Source organism: Lissotriton helveticus, chromosome 1_1 (assembly GCF_964261635.1).
Source record: "Lissotriton helveticus chromosome 1_1, aLisHel1.1, whole genome shotgun sequence".
Classification (NCBI taxonomy): Eukaryota; Metazoa; Chordata; class Amphibia; order Caudata; family Salamandridae; genus Lissotriton; species Lissotriton helveticus.
The window spans coordinates 433,176,385-433,192,641 of NC_136057.1; the positions used below are offsets into that span (position 1 = coordinate 433,176,385).

Here is a 16,257-nt window from a genome sequence, read left to right on the forward strand (position 1 = left end):
CACAAGTATGAAAGTCACCTGTGCACAAGTATGAAAGTCACCTGGGCACAACTGTGAAAGTCACCTGTGCACAAGTATGAAAGTCATCTGATCTAACTCCGTGACTCATGCGGAGTCTGTGTGCTTTAAGAGAGCCGGGTGCTCTGCGTGCTGTTCTGCGACAGGCATTAACTGTTTGCAAAAAATACAATAAAAATAATCATAATAATCAGATTCATAACAATAATGTAGACTATTGATACAGCACCCATCCGAAACTAAACTTACCCATGAGTTATTATTATCCAGCCAGTCGATCGTGCTCTCAGGTGTGTGAGGCGCTTTCTGTGCACTCGGCGCTTTCTGTGCACTCGGCGCTTTCTGCGCACTCAGCGCTGTGAAGGGCCCTGAGTGTATGAATGAATCCACTTGCCGCTGCCCTGCGGGCTGCTCTACCTGCCCCCACCCAACCCTTCCCCGGTGGGAACCGACCCCGCGCGGCGCAGCAGCGCTAATAAATCCGTCATCGGCGTTAATTTGATCAAGCCATCCCGGGGTGACTTCCCACAGCCCCCCACCCTGTAATTAGAGCCAGCTCGCGCCGCCCCGGGCTGCAAAAGTGCGTTTCATTCCCCGCATCTGACTGGGGGAGAAGGGCGTCAAACGAAGAAAAGTCGCGTTTTATGATCCGGATAAAAGGGATTTTATTTGCATGTTTTCCGAGTTCAACTACATCCCCGTAGACATCTTATGAAAACAAGGGGTTTTGTTCCCTTCACAGCAGCTCTTTAGGAGGAAGGCTGGCTCACGGGGCGCAAATGTTTATTTGATAAAGCTATCAATTTACATAAATGATAGCGTATTTTAAGATATTTACCTGCGTGTTAGGATGGTGTTTTCCCCCTAGGCAACACTTTGATAAACACGCACATAGTTACAGATAGATTCACTGACACACACACGCAGATAAAAACACACATATAAACAAACAAACGCGCATACTCACAGACACACGCATTAACATGCATGCATACATGATCTATGTATTCAGACACCCACAAATAAACATAAACGCATACACATAGACATGCGCAAACACACATACTCAACATACATATATGAAGGGCCGCTGGAGGTATACAGCGGAGAGTGCAAAATTATGAGACAGTAAGGAAAGGAAAATTATGCGGCGTGTTATGCCACATTTTGTGATAGTATGGCGATTATTAGTTTACCAGTTATACACATGTCGCAACTACCCGGACAGATGTTTCACTTCATTAGTACAAGTTTAATACACAAAAACCGTAAAAAGCAACAGAAAGATGATCAGGTGATACACTATGGCAAATCAATAACTAGGCGGGAACGCCGTCTGCAGAACCGCATGATTACAGTCGGCCTGCACCTGTCTGTCTCTGAACACACACGAGTAAACTCACATGTACAAACGCGCAGGCCCGTTAATGCATCTACACACGTGTTTAGCTGTATACAAAAATACAATTAGATTTGATTCGACAAAATTAGACTAGATTTTCTGTCACCTAGGTACAGAGATTACAAGATTCGTTTTTTCATAACAATTAAAATATCTTGTGTACAGATAGTAAAAGGTTTGAGCATAAATAAAAACAAATCTAAAATAAAACCATAACTGAAAAGAATAGGTATATCCAGGCACTAGAATATTGTAACTGTGAAGCCGCTACCAGGTTTTTTACCCAAATAATACCATCAACAAATATCTGAACGCTTTGAACCTCTTCCTCACCTCCCCTCCCTCCCTCCCGACTCCCCCCCCCCCCCCATCCAGGCTAAAACGTCTGCTCCTCGCTTTCCGTGCAGGAGCTGCATTGGGTGCAGTGAAAGAAAAGAACAAACGAAAATAAACAAGAGGCAAATGAGTTGCGTGCTTAGTGCATGAGCAATATTATTAATATTAGACACCTCAAAGTGAACGAGCAACAAGTTGTCAAATTAATGCTGTAATTGTTGAGGTAAGATCTTGCAGGGAATTTCGGTACTCTCTAGTCTTACAAAAACACATCCGTGAAGTATGGTGGCACGCGTGAACAGTAAGATGAAACCGCACGTACCCAGCACTCGGAGAGCTTTAGTTATCTGGGCTCCCGAGGAGGTATCAGTAGCTCATGATGGCGGCAACGTGAGATATGAGCCGGCTTATGGGGGAATCCATCTGCGCCACGCTGTGTAACCACTCGGAGCGGACATAACTTTTGCCGAGTGCTGACAAGAGTAAGGCGGGAGACGCCAGCTCGAGCTCGGCGGCGCGAATGCCTCAGTGTTCGTTAAACTCCAAGGGATTGCCCGTGTGACGTCATTGTAACGTATAATTCTGACACCACAGACATAGAAAACACTGGTTCTCGAGACGGTATTCGGCAATCAGGACTCTCCGTCTTTTATGTGTGTTTGTATATTTTATGGCCAAATTCCGACTTTATACAGGTTTTTTTTCCTGATTTGGTTCTGAAGTCTGGTGGCCTCCTTCAAAAGAGAGCGATAACCGAACTTCTGCTAAACATTGGCGGGGGTCGACGTTCCAGGTCGGCTGTCCTTCCTCGTTGATAGTGCGGGGGTAGGAGGTATTTTCGAAGAGAACGGACAACAAGTCAGGTCCCGGGCCGGCAGCCAATCAGAGCGCGGCCCGGGAATGACGTCATGGGGGTGTCCCGGGCCGGCAGCCAATCACTGCGCGGCCCGGGGAAGGACGTCAGGGGGTTGTCCCGGGCCGACCGGCGGTGATTTTGGGCTCCCTCGAAATAAATAAATAATGGGATTAAGTAAATTAAAAGAAGCGCTCCTCAGCGCGGACCTCGGCGAGAGGGAGGGTGTGGGGGGCGGGACTTAGGAAAAAGAGACAGAAACGCCCATGGATCGCATCAAGCCACGGACCTCGGCGAGAGGGAGGGTGTGGAGGGCGGGACTTAAAAAAAGAGACAGAAACGCCCCCGATTCGCGTTTTGAGGAGGAAAGAGCAATTGACAAACATCTCTTCCAATGGCTAGCCTCCATTTATGGAGCTAGCCAATTGGAAACAGAGGCTGTCCTAACCTCACTATTAAAAACAACAGATTTCGATCTGGGAGGGGCTTCGCCCCTCGCCAGGTTACGAAACCTAAAAAACCTCTCCAGACTGTAAAATCGGGCATTTAGAACATGAATACACACATGGAAACTGAACAATATAAAGCCAGCCCTGCAAGCTCCATTTTGGCTCCTACATGAATTTAAAGTAAAGTTCAAAACATTGTGCCAATAAAGGTCCTTTCTTCCTTCGGGACCGGGCTTACAAAACAACATTGTTCTTTTAATTGAACAGGGTGCACTGGAAGATCCTTGGGGGTTCTGTAGTGTAGCTCCTATTTTCCCAATAGGCTCTGCGCATTGGAATAGTACCTACAGCAGTAAAGGCCTAGGCCAGACGTTAACTAGGTCTACTACTGTCGATACTAGACTTAATTTTTGGGTTTGCCAGCTAAGCTCAGAGTTCGCTAGAAACTTTCTCGAATGTTCAAGGAAGGAATTAACTCCCCTGATTAGACAAGAAGGGATTTAGTTTCTGACAACCATAGAACATGACAACTTTGCTCTCCCCTAATCAAGAGTCAATCTCGAGAGTCGTGTGAGCACAAGGCAATTATTTTACTCAGTCAGTACGTGCATTCTTAGTCTCATCAGAATGTAGAGAAAAGGAAGAGACGGGCGTGTTCAATAAAAGGTGTTATTTATTGATCAGTCTCTTTTCTCATACATGAGAAATGGATCGATATTATTGCAATACTTATAGTTAAGTAAAGTGCATAAATTAGAAGCAATAGTATAAAATAATACTGTAAAAACATTGATATGGTTTCTGAGCCATATGATGTTTAAAATGATTAAAATATATTTACATACACATATACATTTGACTAAACGTACTCAACTGGTGTTTCTAAATACGCCTACCCCATGTACCTGACCTAAGTCTAATGCGTGGGCGGGAATAGAAAGTTACAGTTTAAGTTAAGTTTGTTTTTGCCAAGTGAATAACTAAAGAATTCTCTGTGAGGGGTTATTCAGTTCTGTACCTGGAATTTAGGATGAATGAGGAATGGTATCTCTTTCTCTGCTCTCGATATTCCAGGCTGCCTGCGAGGGCTGCCCAGAAACGCCGGTGCTGGGTCTCTCGGCTTGAGATAGCAGCGCGTCTCTCAGCGCGTCAGGAAGGCGGGGCTGCTGCCAGCGGGGTCTGCTTCTGCTCTCGGCTTCGGCAAGTATGGCTGCTCCGTCTTGTCACCACGCGTGTGTTTGCATAGGGCAAGGTCGGCAATATTTATACCTTAAAGGTGCCGAGATTGACGTAAGGATGGACATAGGTACGTCAATAAAGATGTCATACGACTTGCTCGTTAGCACATTCTTTTGCAAAAGTTCTCTGTGAAATCAAAACAATGGCCGCACGGATTTTCCAGGTTGTCATAGGTTTGATTTGTTATGAGAACGTCGTATGCCTTATCAGGGGCTGGAGGAATGTCGCTTGTCTAATTAGATCTCAAGCGTTATGACCTAATCAGATAACACGTTCCTGTGCCGTAGTGTGACTGCGTCAGATAACGGTATCTGCATCATGGGGGTTTTCTTGCCTCATGGGCTGACTGTTAGTTAACTTGATAGTTAGTTTAACCAGAATAGGGTCAGGAATAGGGGGACTGATTCAGAACCTATAGAAATACACGACAGTTCAAGATCCAGAACCTTAGTTCAACCTCAGCCCTGGTTTGCATATAGAATTGTCATATCTAAAGTTCAGGAAACTACTGAAAATCTAATTCTTGAAAATGAAACAGACCTTCATTAAGACTATCATCCTCTTGGGAGTGACTGCAGACAGTCAGATCTAGAACCGCCCGCCCCTACATCAGGCTAGGCCAACTCGCTCACTGTTAAAACTTTGATGTATTCATGTTCTCTTAGATACTCAAAACTATTGAAATATACAGACAATAATGCAAGCTCTACGACAAATAGTAAGGGAAATAAAGTGTTGGGTTTATCCCCATATATACAGAAACAAAATCAATATTAGCCACGAGGCCAACGCAGAGGGAGTTAAAATACTTCTCACCAAATCTTTAAATTTAACAATTTTCATTCATTGATTTAATTGCCAAGATAGCCCATGACTCTCACACAGCAGCCCAATAACTGAAGATTCTGTGTTCCTTCCTTTAGTTTCTGAACTCTAATAGTGGCCTAAATGGTGTGTAGCACTTTATAAAACACATAAATAAATAAGCAAATAGTGCAAACATGAAACTAGGGCGTCTGGAACAACAGTGTTGATCTTATGTCAAGAGAAGAGTGCTGCAACTCAGGGACGATGTAGAGTAAATAAACCCTGGCCTTGGCTGTAGCACATACCTAACATTACTTAATGAAGCTATGGAGAAAACAAGCCCCTAGATAGATTGTGCATCACAGGCTGAGGCCATAGACGCATCACATTAATGACTCCGATCTTGTACAGGTCATATAGACTTTGATCCCATATTCATCATCTTCTACATGTTGGGCTTCAGGATGCTGTGGTTAATGTACATAGTGTGGCGGGAGGGGGTGGGGGACCCCCAAAATGCTTGATGTAAGGTTAATTTTAAACACATCCCTCTATAGTAACTTCAATCTGCTTGATATCATATATTTGGTGGGGTTATAAAAGTCTGGATGTTCAACTAATGGATATTGCCCTAGGCGTAATTTATAGTTCGCTTTTGGAAACTCTTTCTTCCAGCAGAAAACGTACTACCTCAGACAAAGTGGTAGTGGAAAATCTGACCAATTTAGAGTTTTCTACAATAAGGGCAAATCTGAGGTGGCATGGTGTGCAAAATAAACATGGACTGCGATGAATTAATCTCAGCCCCAGTGATTAACAGGGGCTGAGATTAATTGAAGCATTCCATCCATCGCTCTTTTGAATACTTTAGAGATAGAACACAGGCATATGTTCAGCCAAAATGACCTATTTTGTGGGCCAATATACAGACAACGGTCAAACCTGATAACAGATCTTGTGGGCGTGGCCACTGCTGCTGCAGAAATTACCACCCAAGTGTTCAGCAAATGGAAATCTACCCTTAATAAAGAGGCACACTATTGATACCCACATTTTCCTTCACATAGACATACAGTGGGGGATCTTCAACGTGATCAGCTTCTCATTCTTACTTCAAGGTAGAACTTTTTGAGGAATAATCAGCTAAATTCACTGATATCAGTGTTCAAGATACCTCAGAATCACCGTCAGCCTTGTAAAGACCTACTTCCTCTAATTGAAGATAAGGCTGGTGGACACGACGGCTAGAATAGTGTATTTCCTGATAAACAGCAACACTCTAAATCAGCGGCTTCAACTGAGTAGCAGCCGTCTTTTAATTGAATTTACTAATTTAACATTTTTTTAAATAGGGCCCCAAGTTTCAATACATGGTATTTATTTTTTACCACAATGACTTGATTATGTACGAGGCACACAAGAATGTAACACACAAATAATTATGGGTATTTCCCAAGGAAAATACGCTGAAACACAATGTTACGTCATCTAGTATTTATGCTGTGCAGCTTCCAATTGTGTGACAACCTTTTCCATCCTGAATACGTGGTTAGAGAGTTGTAGTAATGAAGGGTGTCCTGTGTGGAAAGTAATGGATGTGGTAAGTGAGGGTTTGTGATTTGCTCTATTGTATCACATTTGGGCAAAGTTGGATGCAGCAGGCTTATCAATGCAGCTCCAAACAGATACTCAAAACTCGTTGATCCGCTATTGCAGAATCCTGGAAGTAACAGATTTCCAGGGTTTTCAGAACTTTGCTGCTTATTCTGCCTGCCAACTTACTGCACTACTACCATTCTCAAAAAACGTGTATCACTCATTTAACGGAGGCCAGCCACATTAACTTGGTGCACATTTTGCAAGAGTTATCATCTCCACCTGACTGGAAAAACCCGTTCAATCTTGGATTAGGTTTCTACTGTCGTTAATTGTTTTATTGTGGCGTACCGGTGTCTGTCGGTTTCAGATGTTAATTTATAATAAACGATAAGACCGCCCATTGTTTCTCAATTAGGTAATATTCAACCATAATCCAAAAACCCATATCACAACAGGATTGAGTTAAACCCATTTGGTAACTGGGCCCTTAAAATGTCCACCAACTCCAAACAATTTTCATATAACAGTGCCAGTCTACAAGTTCGTGTTCTTATATACACAAAGACCTTTCTGATTCAAGAAGCACAGCGACACTGAATATTTAACAATAGAGAATGAAGAGCCAGCGTCGCAGATCCATCAATGTCCGCATCCAACAATTGCCTAAAGTGATACAAAGGTGCACATTAGTAAAGAGGCTATGCAACAAAAAAAATGGTGCAAGTCTCAAATCCTCAGAAAAGGGGAACCAATTTACAAAATTATCCAATCTATCAGTTTATTGCTCATCTTGGAAACACGCTTTAAATTGTTTTATAAAGTACAATTAGATGACTTTTGAAATCATTTTGTATTACTAACTATTGCATTTCTCGGATATTCCATATGAAGTCTCAATTTTCAAATAGGAGGGAGACCCCCCCTTTCTTAAGTAGAAAACTTGTTTCATTTGTCAAAACGTGTGCTATAGTATCTATCTCCAGCATTAATAGTCACTCCTATGTCAATACGCGCATGCAGACGTTGATTTAGGCTTTTTTGTGCGTAAAAGTGCACCATGTTACGAAAACAAAAATCCGAGTCAGGAAATGAAAAAATTCCATTTATTAGTTTGTATCGTTCATATTTTTAATAATTTCCACTTGGAAAATATTGACTTCCTTGGTCATGACGCTATTTACTCACTACAGTTTATGCATGGACGATTGAAGGCTCTTTCTGAAACGTGGAATAACCTCCGAAATTGTATGCAATTATTGTTTTGACTTTCCAGAACGGTAACGAGGCTCTCTGACATTTACAATAAGTGTAACCCAGAACCAACACCATATTCTGCAAAATGTACTACATGCGGGGTGCGCCCATATGTGTGCATGTTTAGTAAATGCCTCGCTGAACAGACAATGTTTCTCATCAGTTACCGAAAAGCAAATTAACCAGACATTATTATTTCATCGGCCCCGGAACACACGAAAAAAAACAACCACATTTTTTGACTGATAAATATACTTTTTCTTAAGTGGTTCAACCCATAAAGTGAAACAGTGCCGATTGAGCAACATTTCTGGTGCAAGGCGCAGGCAGGCTTGCGTTGGTCAGTTGTAAACGTAAAACGCCTGCCAGCCACACCATATTTGTGGGGGAGGGTATGTGCGTCTAGTGGTTGGAGTGGGGGAAGGGGATATCCTGCGACAAGTCAGTAAGCAGGCAGCAATGCTGGCCGCTGCAAGCAATCGAGAGAATGTAAACATTTCAGCCAGAGTCCGCAGGTCAGGTCACGGGGAGTTGTGAAACGGGAACCTAAAACACGTTTTTCTTGCTGTTGCAAATGAAGATTCACCAGACACATAAGAATGGTCACACACTCACCAGTGTCAGTAAATTACAAGACAAACAGCATCACTCATCGGGGCCCCCTACAAAAGAAACTTCTGCAAATAACTTCTCACAATCCCTACAAGAACAGCCTGCATTCTGGTTGTGAGGCGCGAATGCAAGGACTGCCTCCACCGCCATCCAGCTGTTCCTTCGTTCTGCAACTCTGCCAAGGCGCGATGAATGTATGTATGAAATATGTCAGAGCCAGGACTTCGCACATGACCCACAACAGAGGGCAAATCCGCGTTTCAAGTAACTTTCCCGGCAGACTGCCACTGGCCTCCTGTTCGGAGAGTAGAACCAAAGCAGTGCCCCCCCAAGTGCCATGTTCCTATCCTGCTTGAGGGGCGGGGGGCACAGAATTTGCATGACCACTAACTTTGGGTTACGAAGTACCATGCTACCTGCCAGAATGTGCTTCAGCGAAAGGGGCAGCAGGCGCTATATCAGTATCATTACAGCACAATTATAAAGAAGCCTTCGCGCGCAGCCATGTTTACCTCAGAGCGGGGTCGGGCTGTCAGGCGTCCCCCGGCGGGGCTCCCATGGGGTCCGCAGGCGGCTCGCAGCTAAAGGCTGGCCGACCCGCGCGTCCTTGTTTGTCTCCGCTCCGTGCACCCACCAGCTGACAGGTACCGGAAGTGATGCCTTGCCAAATGACGGCGGCGAGTTGTCGCTGTTGCACACACCTCCCGGGTCCCAGGCTGCCATTGGCTAGCCCCGTACTCCTTCGCCCGAAACGCGTGACAAAAGTTTGGTCCCGCTGCCAACCCAACCCCCGAAACGCCCAGAACTGGCACCGTCGGAGCGGGTGGCCTGCCAGAGAGAAATTCTCGGCCTAAAGAGATTTATACTGCTTCTGAGCATGCTTAAAGGAAAAATGAGGCGTGTTTACCAAAAATAAAAGAGGCGTGGTCATGTAAATACGGCAACGCAGTTTCACAAGGAGATGCAAGGAAAGCTTAGTGTGCTGAGAGGGCGTACACTGCAGGGTAGCTGTCAGGGGCATATATATATCTTGATCAGAAAGATTTGGGGTGTGACCTACAGATTGCCCGCAATCACACTGGCATATGCAGTCAATATACATAATATGACAAGCAGGGCATGTGCGGAATTAAGAAGCAGGGGAGAGGGAGACGAGTTTGGATTGTTAGTGGTACTAAGGCACATATGTATGGGCAGAGTAAAAGTCCCAAAAAAAAGAAGTGGGAGCACTAGCCAATTTCCGCAGCATACAAGGGACATGATGGTGCATGACTTCACAGTGCGTGACATCACGGCTGTGACATTGCACGAGGCATCACAGGAAGTGGCATCACAACCCATGACCTCCCAGGAAGTGACGACAGATCCTAAAACCTTATATATGTTTAGCAGGTCTATCATGAGTACATTTTAGCGCATTACAATATTTAACAAATGAGATTTTGCTTTGGGGTTGTGCCCAAAAATGACGCAACCCAAATGCAAAATCTGGGCTTCAACTTATACATTTATTTTTTAAAACCCTCCCACAAAGAAATTGGCAAGAAGGAGAAATGTGGCATTAAATCTGTTATGCTTAATTGGTTGCAAATTCTGTATTTTAAAATATCTTATGGGGTTGAGGCACCTGCAGAGATCTTTCTGTGCCAGGTACATATCATGGAATCATAATAATGGCAATATAACTATGGAGGATAACATATTTGCTACAGAGATCTGTGTTTTATCTAGTCCTAGTTTTGACTCAAAGTAGCATAGAAGGTTAATATGTCTCTTGCAATGCATATTGTGTAACACACAGATAACAGATTTTACATTATGTAAATGGGTAAGTGGGTTACTACTTTTAACACAGAAATACTTTTGCTACTTGCAGATCATAAATTGTGTTCCTTATACTATACCACAGTGAGCTTTGAAGAACATGTGGCTCCTGCACATTGTAACCTTCACTGTCTTGTGTAACACATCCTGTACAATGATTTACACACATATAATATATTGTCACTGTATAATGTGGACGTCTGATGTAAGGCGCTCTGACATCCTGCATTGGGATGAGTACTGCAAAAGAGCTATAAAAGAACTAAGACAAAACGTTATGTTAAGAGATTTGTAGAGCGCTCATATACCAAAGGGTGTCTTGGCGCTAGGTTACAGGGAAAGGGCAGGAGGTGGGAGACTAGCCTTCAAATTGGCAGTCTCCCACCTGAATCGAGAGAGTTGACATGTATGTAAGTTTCAGGAAACGTACATTTTTCAAAGGCCTTCAAACAGATGGGGGTAACAATAGAGTTTTTTTTCCATCTGTGTGTAAGAGTGAAACCCAATAGAGGCCTCACCATACCCGACTAAAAACACCTATACCCAACTTTTAACTTCAGGATACAATCATTGGGGGGGGGGAGTTGGAGGCGGCAGGGCTTTAAGTGCACTGGGTCTCTCCACCTCTCAGACCTGGTAGTATTTTAGAATGGACATTGAAACTGGTCTATATCGGGTCCTATATTCATGTCCTTTACTTTACTGTCAAAGGCACTAATCATTTATGAACAATTAATGTAATAAATGTTCAAGTAATCCATGTCAGTGGTTTAGTTCCCATTTATATTTCACCTGTTCTACTAAATCATGCACTACATTAGAGTGTTAGCTATTCCCAGGATGTTGTATTTTTTTCATACAACAAATTTTTCTTGTGTAGTGCATGATTTGAACTGAGCTGCCTCCAGGTGTAACGGCCACAATAGAAAACTCTGGGGTTCAGGCACAAGGCAGTGCAGGTTTATTGCAGTGCCTGTCAGTGAGCCAAAAAGGTGTTCAGAATACATGCTCATCCAATTCTTTGCCTCTGTGCAGAGGGCACAATGACTACCACTAAAAAGCCAATAGTCCTGGTTAGTTTTAGGTGTATGTCAACTGCTGTGTTATATCTGGATTCAATACCAGACAGCTCAGAGAGAAACCAAAATAACGGGTCGGGTGGCACAATATGGGAATCACATAAACTTAGATTATCTGTTTAAGCCACACCTATAAATCCCTTTCGGAGATATCCACCCTGTCTGCATCCACATGGCGGGAGGCACAAGGTGACCCTATAAGGCTTCCTTTGTTTCCTCAACGCCACTCTCTTCACGGCGGTTGTACCGCCATGAAAAGTATGGCACTGAGGAAACTCGTAATATGCTTGGCGGGGACGTAACAGCCCCACCGAGCATATTGTGGCCTCAATACCACCTCGCCACCACCAGAGATCTCTGATCCCTGGCGGTTGAGTTGGTCCAAGGGTGACCTGAACACCATAGTTGTAATGGAGTGGTCAGAAGACCGCCATCACGGCACTCCTGCAAGTCTAATGGGCCGTGAACCACCTAGACTCGTAATACAATCATTAATCCTAATATGCAGTGCTTAATCTGTAAAGGAATGAGTGTTGGTGCCCAAAGTTTTGTTCAAAAGTCTGTGGTGAGTGCTATCGAAGGTCAGGCTGCCAAATACCAAGGCAACGTAGCCTTGATTCCACCTCATTCCTCTTTAATTCACCACCAGACATTACCTGCCCCTTTATCTCACTCTTTCAAGTTCTAGCATGTGAGCAATCATGCTTATCACATACTGATTGATTGACTGATTGATCGATTATTCATCATTACTCTCTCCCTTTGTCACTGTGTTTCTGTCTTTCTCTTCCTCCTGCGTTCTACCTTTTTTGTTTTTTTACCCCTTGATCTAGATTTAAGCCTGTTGAGGAAAAATAAGTGCAAGTCCCAAAAAAGGCAGGACCGTGGGCTCCACCTGCAGCCACCGGCTCAAATTAAGCACTGCTATTAGGCAAGTTTTCGGACGTTCATGCATTTCAAAGCACAATTATCCAACAAAGCAGTGGCATAGCAATGTGTGAAAAGCAAAACCAACAAAAAAGTGGGCGTATTATTTTATTTTAGTGATGTTACACCGTTCCTTCCCTACAGGCAAGTTATGGCTGAAAGTGACGTCAAAGACTGATGTTAGACTATGGCATCACTCACAGAAATGGACGTCACACTGTGGTAATTCTCTAAAAAACAGAGGTTTAACTGAAAGTTTAGTCCTATAACCTGTCAGGCTCCAAAATCACTCATAGAATTCAGCATCACATTGTGACATCACCCCAAACATTGAATGACAATCTGTAGCATGACATTTTGAGCTATACACACAGCCCAGTCAAGTTTCTCAGGTCCATGCATGATATGCTGCTACACCCCAGGTTTTTTCTTTGATTTCTGGGACCTGTAGTCTTGTTTATCCCATTACAAAGCAGGACTAGAAGTCCCAGAATTCAAAGAATGCACTGGACCTGGGAAACTTGGCAGCTATGCATGTGAGCCTGTGTCATTAGCAAAGGAACCAGAACTTATCTTCTGGGCCAGACTAGAAAACCAAGGGCAGCCATGGCAGAAAATCTCAAACTAGTCCAGCTCCCTTCCTCTCTTCACTCTATCTCTCTCTTCCCATCCATCCATCCATCCAGCCAGCCATCCATCCATCCATCCATCCATCCATCCATCCATCCATCCATCCATCCATCCATTCATCATCTCACTTTCTCTTCTCCCTCTCTGATAGGTCTCTCTCTCTAGACCTCTGCCACCCTTTCTCACTCTCTATGTTGCAGTGGCGTAGCTAGGTGGGGGTAGGGTGGGGGGGGTGGTCCGCCCCCGGCGGCACCATTTTTGAGGCGGCCGCGGCCGCGGCACTGGAGGCCCACTGCGGCCACGGCGGCCTTTATAATTTATTTGGGAACAAACACAGTGTCCCCAAATAAATTATAAAGGCGGCCGCAACGGGCCTCCAGTGCCGCGGCCGCCACCCACGGAGTTCAAAAGTGCAAAGCCGCGCTCCAGCCTGCACTCCTTCTGACCTGCCTCAGTGGTCGCATCGCCATGACGTGTCGCGGGCGGTGGCGGCGGCTGGGGCGGGCGCGCGGTAATTAGATGTGGCGGGGCCCGGAGTGGAGGCCCGGGGAGGAGCGGGCAGTATAAATGGCGCCGAAGCAGGAGCCCAGGCCCAAATTTACCGAAGGTAAATAAAAAAGCACACCGCCTGCTTTTGAAAGAGAGTTGTATCAGTAAGAAGAGAGCTTGTGTAGACCCCAGCGTGGAAAATGAGGAAACGTTTATGGACAGAGTTGAAGTGAAAGTAAAGATTCCAGAGGAGCTCAAACCGTGGCTGATTGATGACTGGGACTTGATAACTAGGCAAAAGCAGCTTTTCTATCTCCCTGCTAAAAAAAAGTGTTAATGCCATTTTGGAGGATCATGCAAATTGCAAGAAATCGCGAGGCAGCATAGATAACAAGGAGTATGCAGTGAACAAACTGGTTGCTAGAATTAAGGAATACTTTAACGTGATGCTCGGCACACAGCTGCTGTACAAGTTTGAAAGGCCACAGTATGCAGAAATTCTGGCTGATCATCCAGATGCACAGATGTCACATGTCTATGGAGCGCCTCACCTTTTAAGACTGTTTGTCCGTATTGGTGCAATGCTTGCCTACACACCTCTGGATGAGAAGAGTCTGGCTTTATTATTGAACTATTTGCATGATTTTCTGAAGTACCTTGCAAAGAACGCGCTAGTATTGTTCAGCACCAGTGACTATGAAGTTGCACCTCCTGGAACCACCCCTGCCTGCCATAGACCTTGCTTGGAGCGAGTGAGGTAAGAGGAGAGCAGCAGCAGATTCAGAGGGGTGGGTGGCTGAGTCTGTGACATTTCAACGTCTAGAAGTCGCACTTTCTCAGGGGCAAAAATTAAAATCCCTCATGTATGTGTATGAAACTTGCATGATCGAGGTAACTATTAGCAGCAATACTACGTGTCTCTTGGACATCTTTCAAGTTATGTTATGTTATGTTATGTTATGTTATGTTATTTTAATTTATATAGCGCTCAGATGCCGCAGCCAAGAGGCGTCCCGGCGCTTTCCAGAGATGGTAAACACAACACAGCAAAGGTGTAGGGGAGCAGAAGAAGTTAAACTGAGGAAAATAGGAAGGTTTTTAATGCCTTCCTAAAAGGGAGCAGATCAGGAATGGCACGGAGAGTGATGGGTAAAGAATTCCAGAGAGTAGCCGCCAACACTGAAAAAGAGCGACCGCCCATTCTAGCTCTTTTAAAGCGAGGCACAATGGCGAGATTTGAGCCTAAGGATCGGAGGGTTCTGGACGGAACATAGTGTTGGATAGTCTGCGATAAAATAGGAGGAGAGGCAGATTTAAGAATTTTAAAAGTTAAGCACAGAGCTTTAAACTTAATTCTTTGCCCAACAGGCAGCCAGTGTAGATTTTGAATAGTACGACGGGCAGAAACAATCTTCGGAAGACCGACAAGCATCCTGGCCGCCGCATTTTGCACCCTCTGAAGGCGGGCCTGTTCTGCTTGATTCACGCCCAAAAACAGAGAGCTGGCATAGTCCAATCTGGTAAGAACCAGAGCTTGGACTATAATCTGTCTGGTGTCCGCATCAAAAAACTTGAAGATGGGTCGGATACAATGCAGAGCACCAAAACAAGTACCAGCTACACGTTTGGTGTGGGAAGAGAAAGAAAGTTTGTCATCGAGCCACACCCCGAGATTTCTGACTTCAGCAACGGGGGTGGGAACAAGGCCCAATTCAGATGGCCACCATTGATCTCCCCAGAGTCCACCTTCCCTACCAAAGATAATAACCTCGGTCTTAGAGGCATTAAGTTGTAGTCGATTGTTCGCCATCCAGCCTGCCACAGCTTTGAGGGCTGACTGAAAGGTAGGGGCATCCATATTGGAATCACCATTAAGTGCCACCGCCAACTGCGTGTCGTCGGCGTAAGACACCATGGTGAGACCAAAACTATGGGCTACCTCCGCCAAAGGCTGAACATATAAATTAAAAAGGGTAGGACTAAGGGCCGATCCCTGCGGGACACCCTGATGAATGGAGCGAGAGGCCGAGACAAACGGAGGTGTGGAGACTTTGAAGGTTCGATCCGAAAGAAAGGATCGGAACCACTCAAGTGCCTTCTCTCCGACTCCAGCCTCCATGAGACGGTGCAAAAGGATCTGATGGGAAACCGTATCAAAGGCGGCACTTAGATCCAATAGGATCAGTGCCGCCGTCTGACCCTGGTCCAGCATCTTCCTAATGTGTTCCACCACAGCCAAGAGCGCAGTCTCGGTGCTGTGGCCCGCACGGAACCCGTTCTGGGAGTTATCCAGAATATTAGATTCCTGCAGGTGAGAAGATAGAATCTGATTAGCATGGGACTCTGCTAATTTAGCTAGCCAGGGGAGAAGGGAAATAGGCCGGTAGTGTTCAGATTTAGTAGGGTCAAGGGCAGGCTTTTTAAGAATAGGGATGACAGTTGCCTGCTTCCATGCCCTGGGAACCGTACCGGTGTTAAAAGACAGATCCAGCAGACTATGCATTGCGGGATAGCAACACTGGGCGAGTTCCCGAAATTGCAAGGGTCTCATAGGGTCGTCCGGGGAGCCAGATTTAACTTTTGTCGTTAAGGCTTTAAACTCCTCCAGTGTGGGGCTGGGAATAATAAGCAGTGGTTTAGAGACTGCGGAAGCAATGATATTTTCCCTGTGGGGGGCTTGAGAGAAAGACCTGTAGATAGCTTCTACCTTTTCCACGAAGAACGAGGCCAGGTCCTCAC

The 16,257-nt window shown here is 44.9% G+C and overlaps 1 protein-coding gene and 1 pseudogene across 2 annotated transcripts in view; one reads left to right on the forward strand and one right to left on the reverse strand.

Moving 5' to 3' along the window:
• The window catches only part of PPARA (peroxisome proliferator activated receptor alpha), a 303,089-nt gene extending 293,641 nt beyond the window's left edge, over positions 1-9,448 (reverse strand). Inside the window, exon 1 of one of the 2 annotated variants that reach the window (XM_078673812.1) lies at positions 9,082-9,448. The gene's annotated coding sequence lies outside the window, so the exon portion shown is untranslated. The remainder of the gene's footprint in view (positions 1-9,081) is intronic. The other variant, XM_078673819.1, reaches the window with a different exon arrangement.
• Positions 1,196-14,279, forward strand: LOC144762356 (mortality factor 4-like protein 1 pseudogene; annotated as a pseudogene).
• Positions 14,280-16,257: the final 1,978 nt, after the last annotated feature.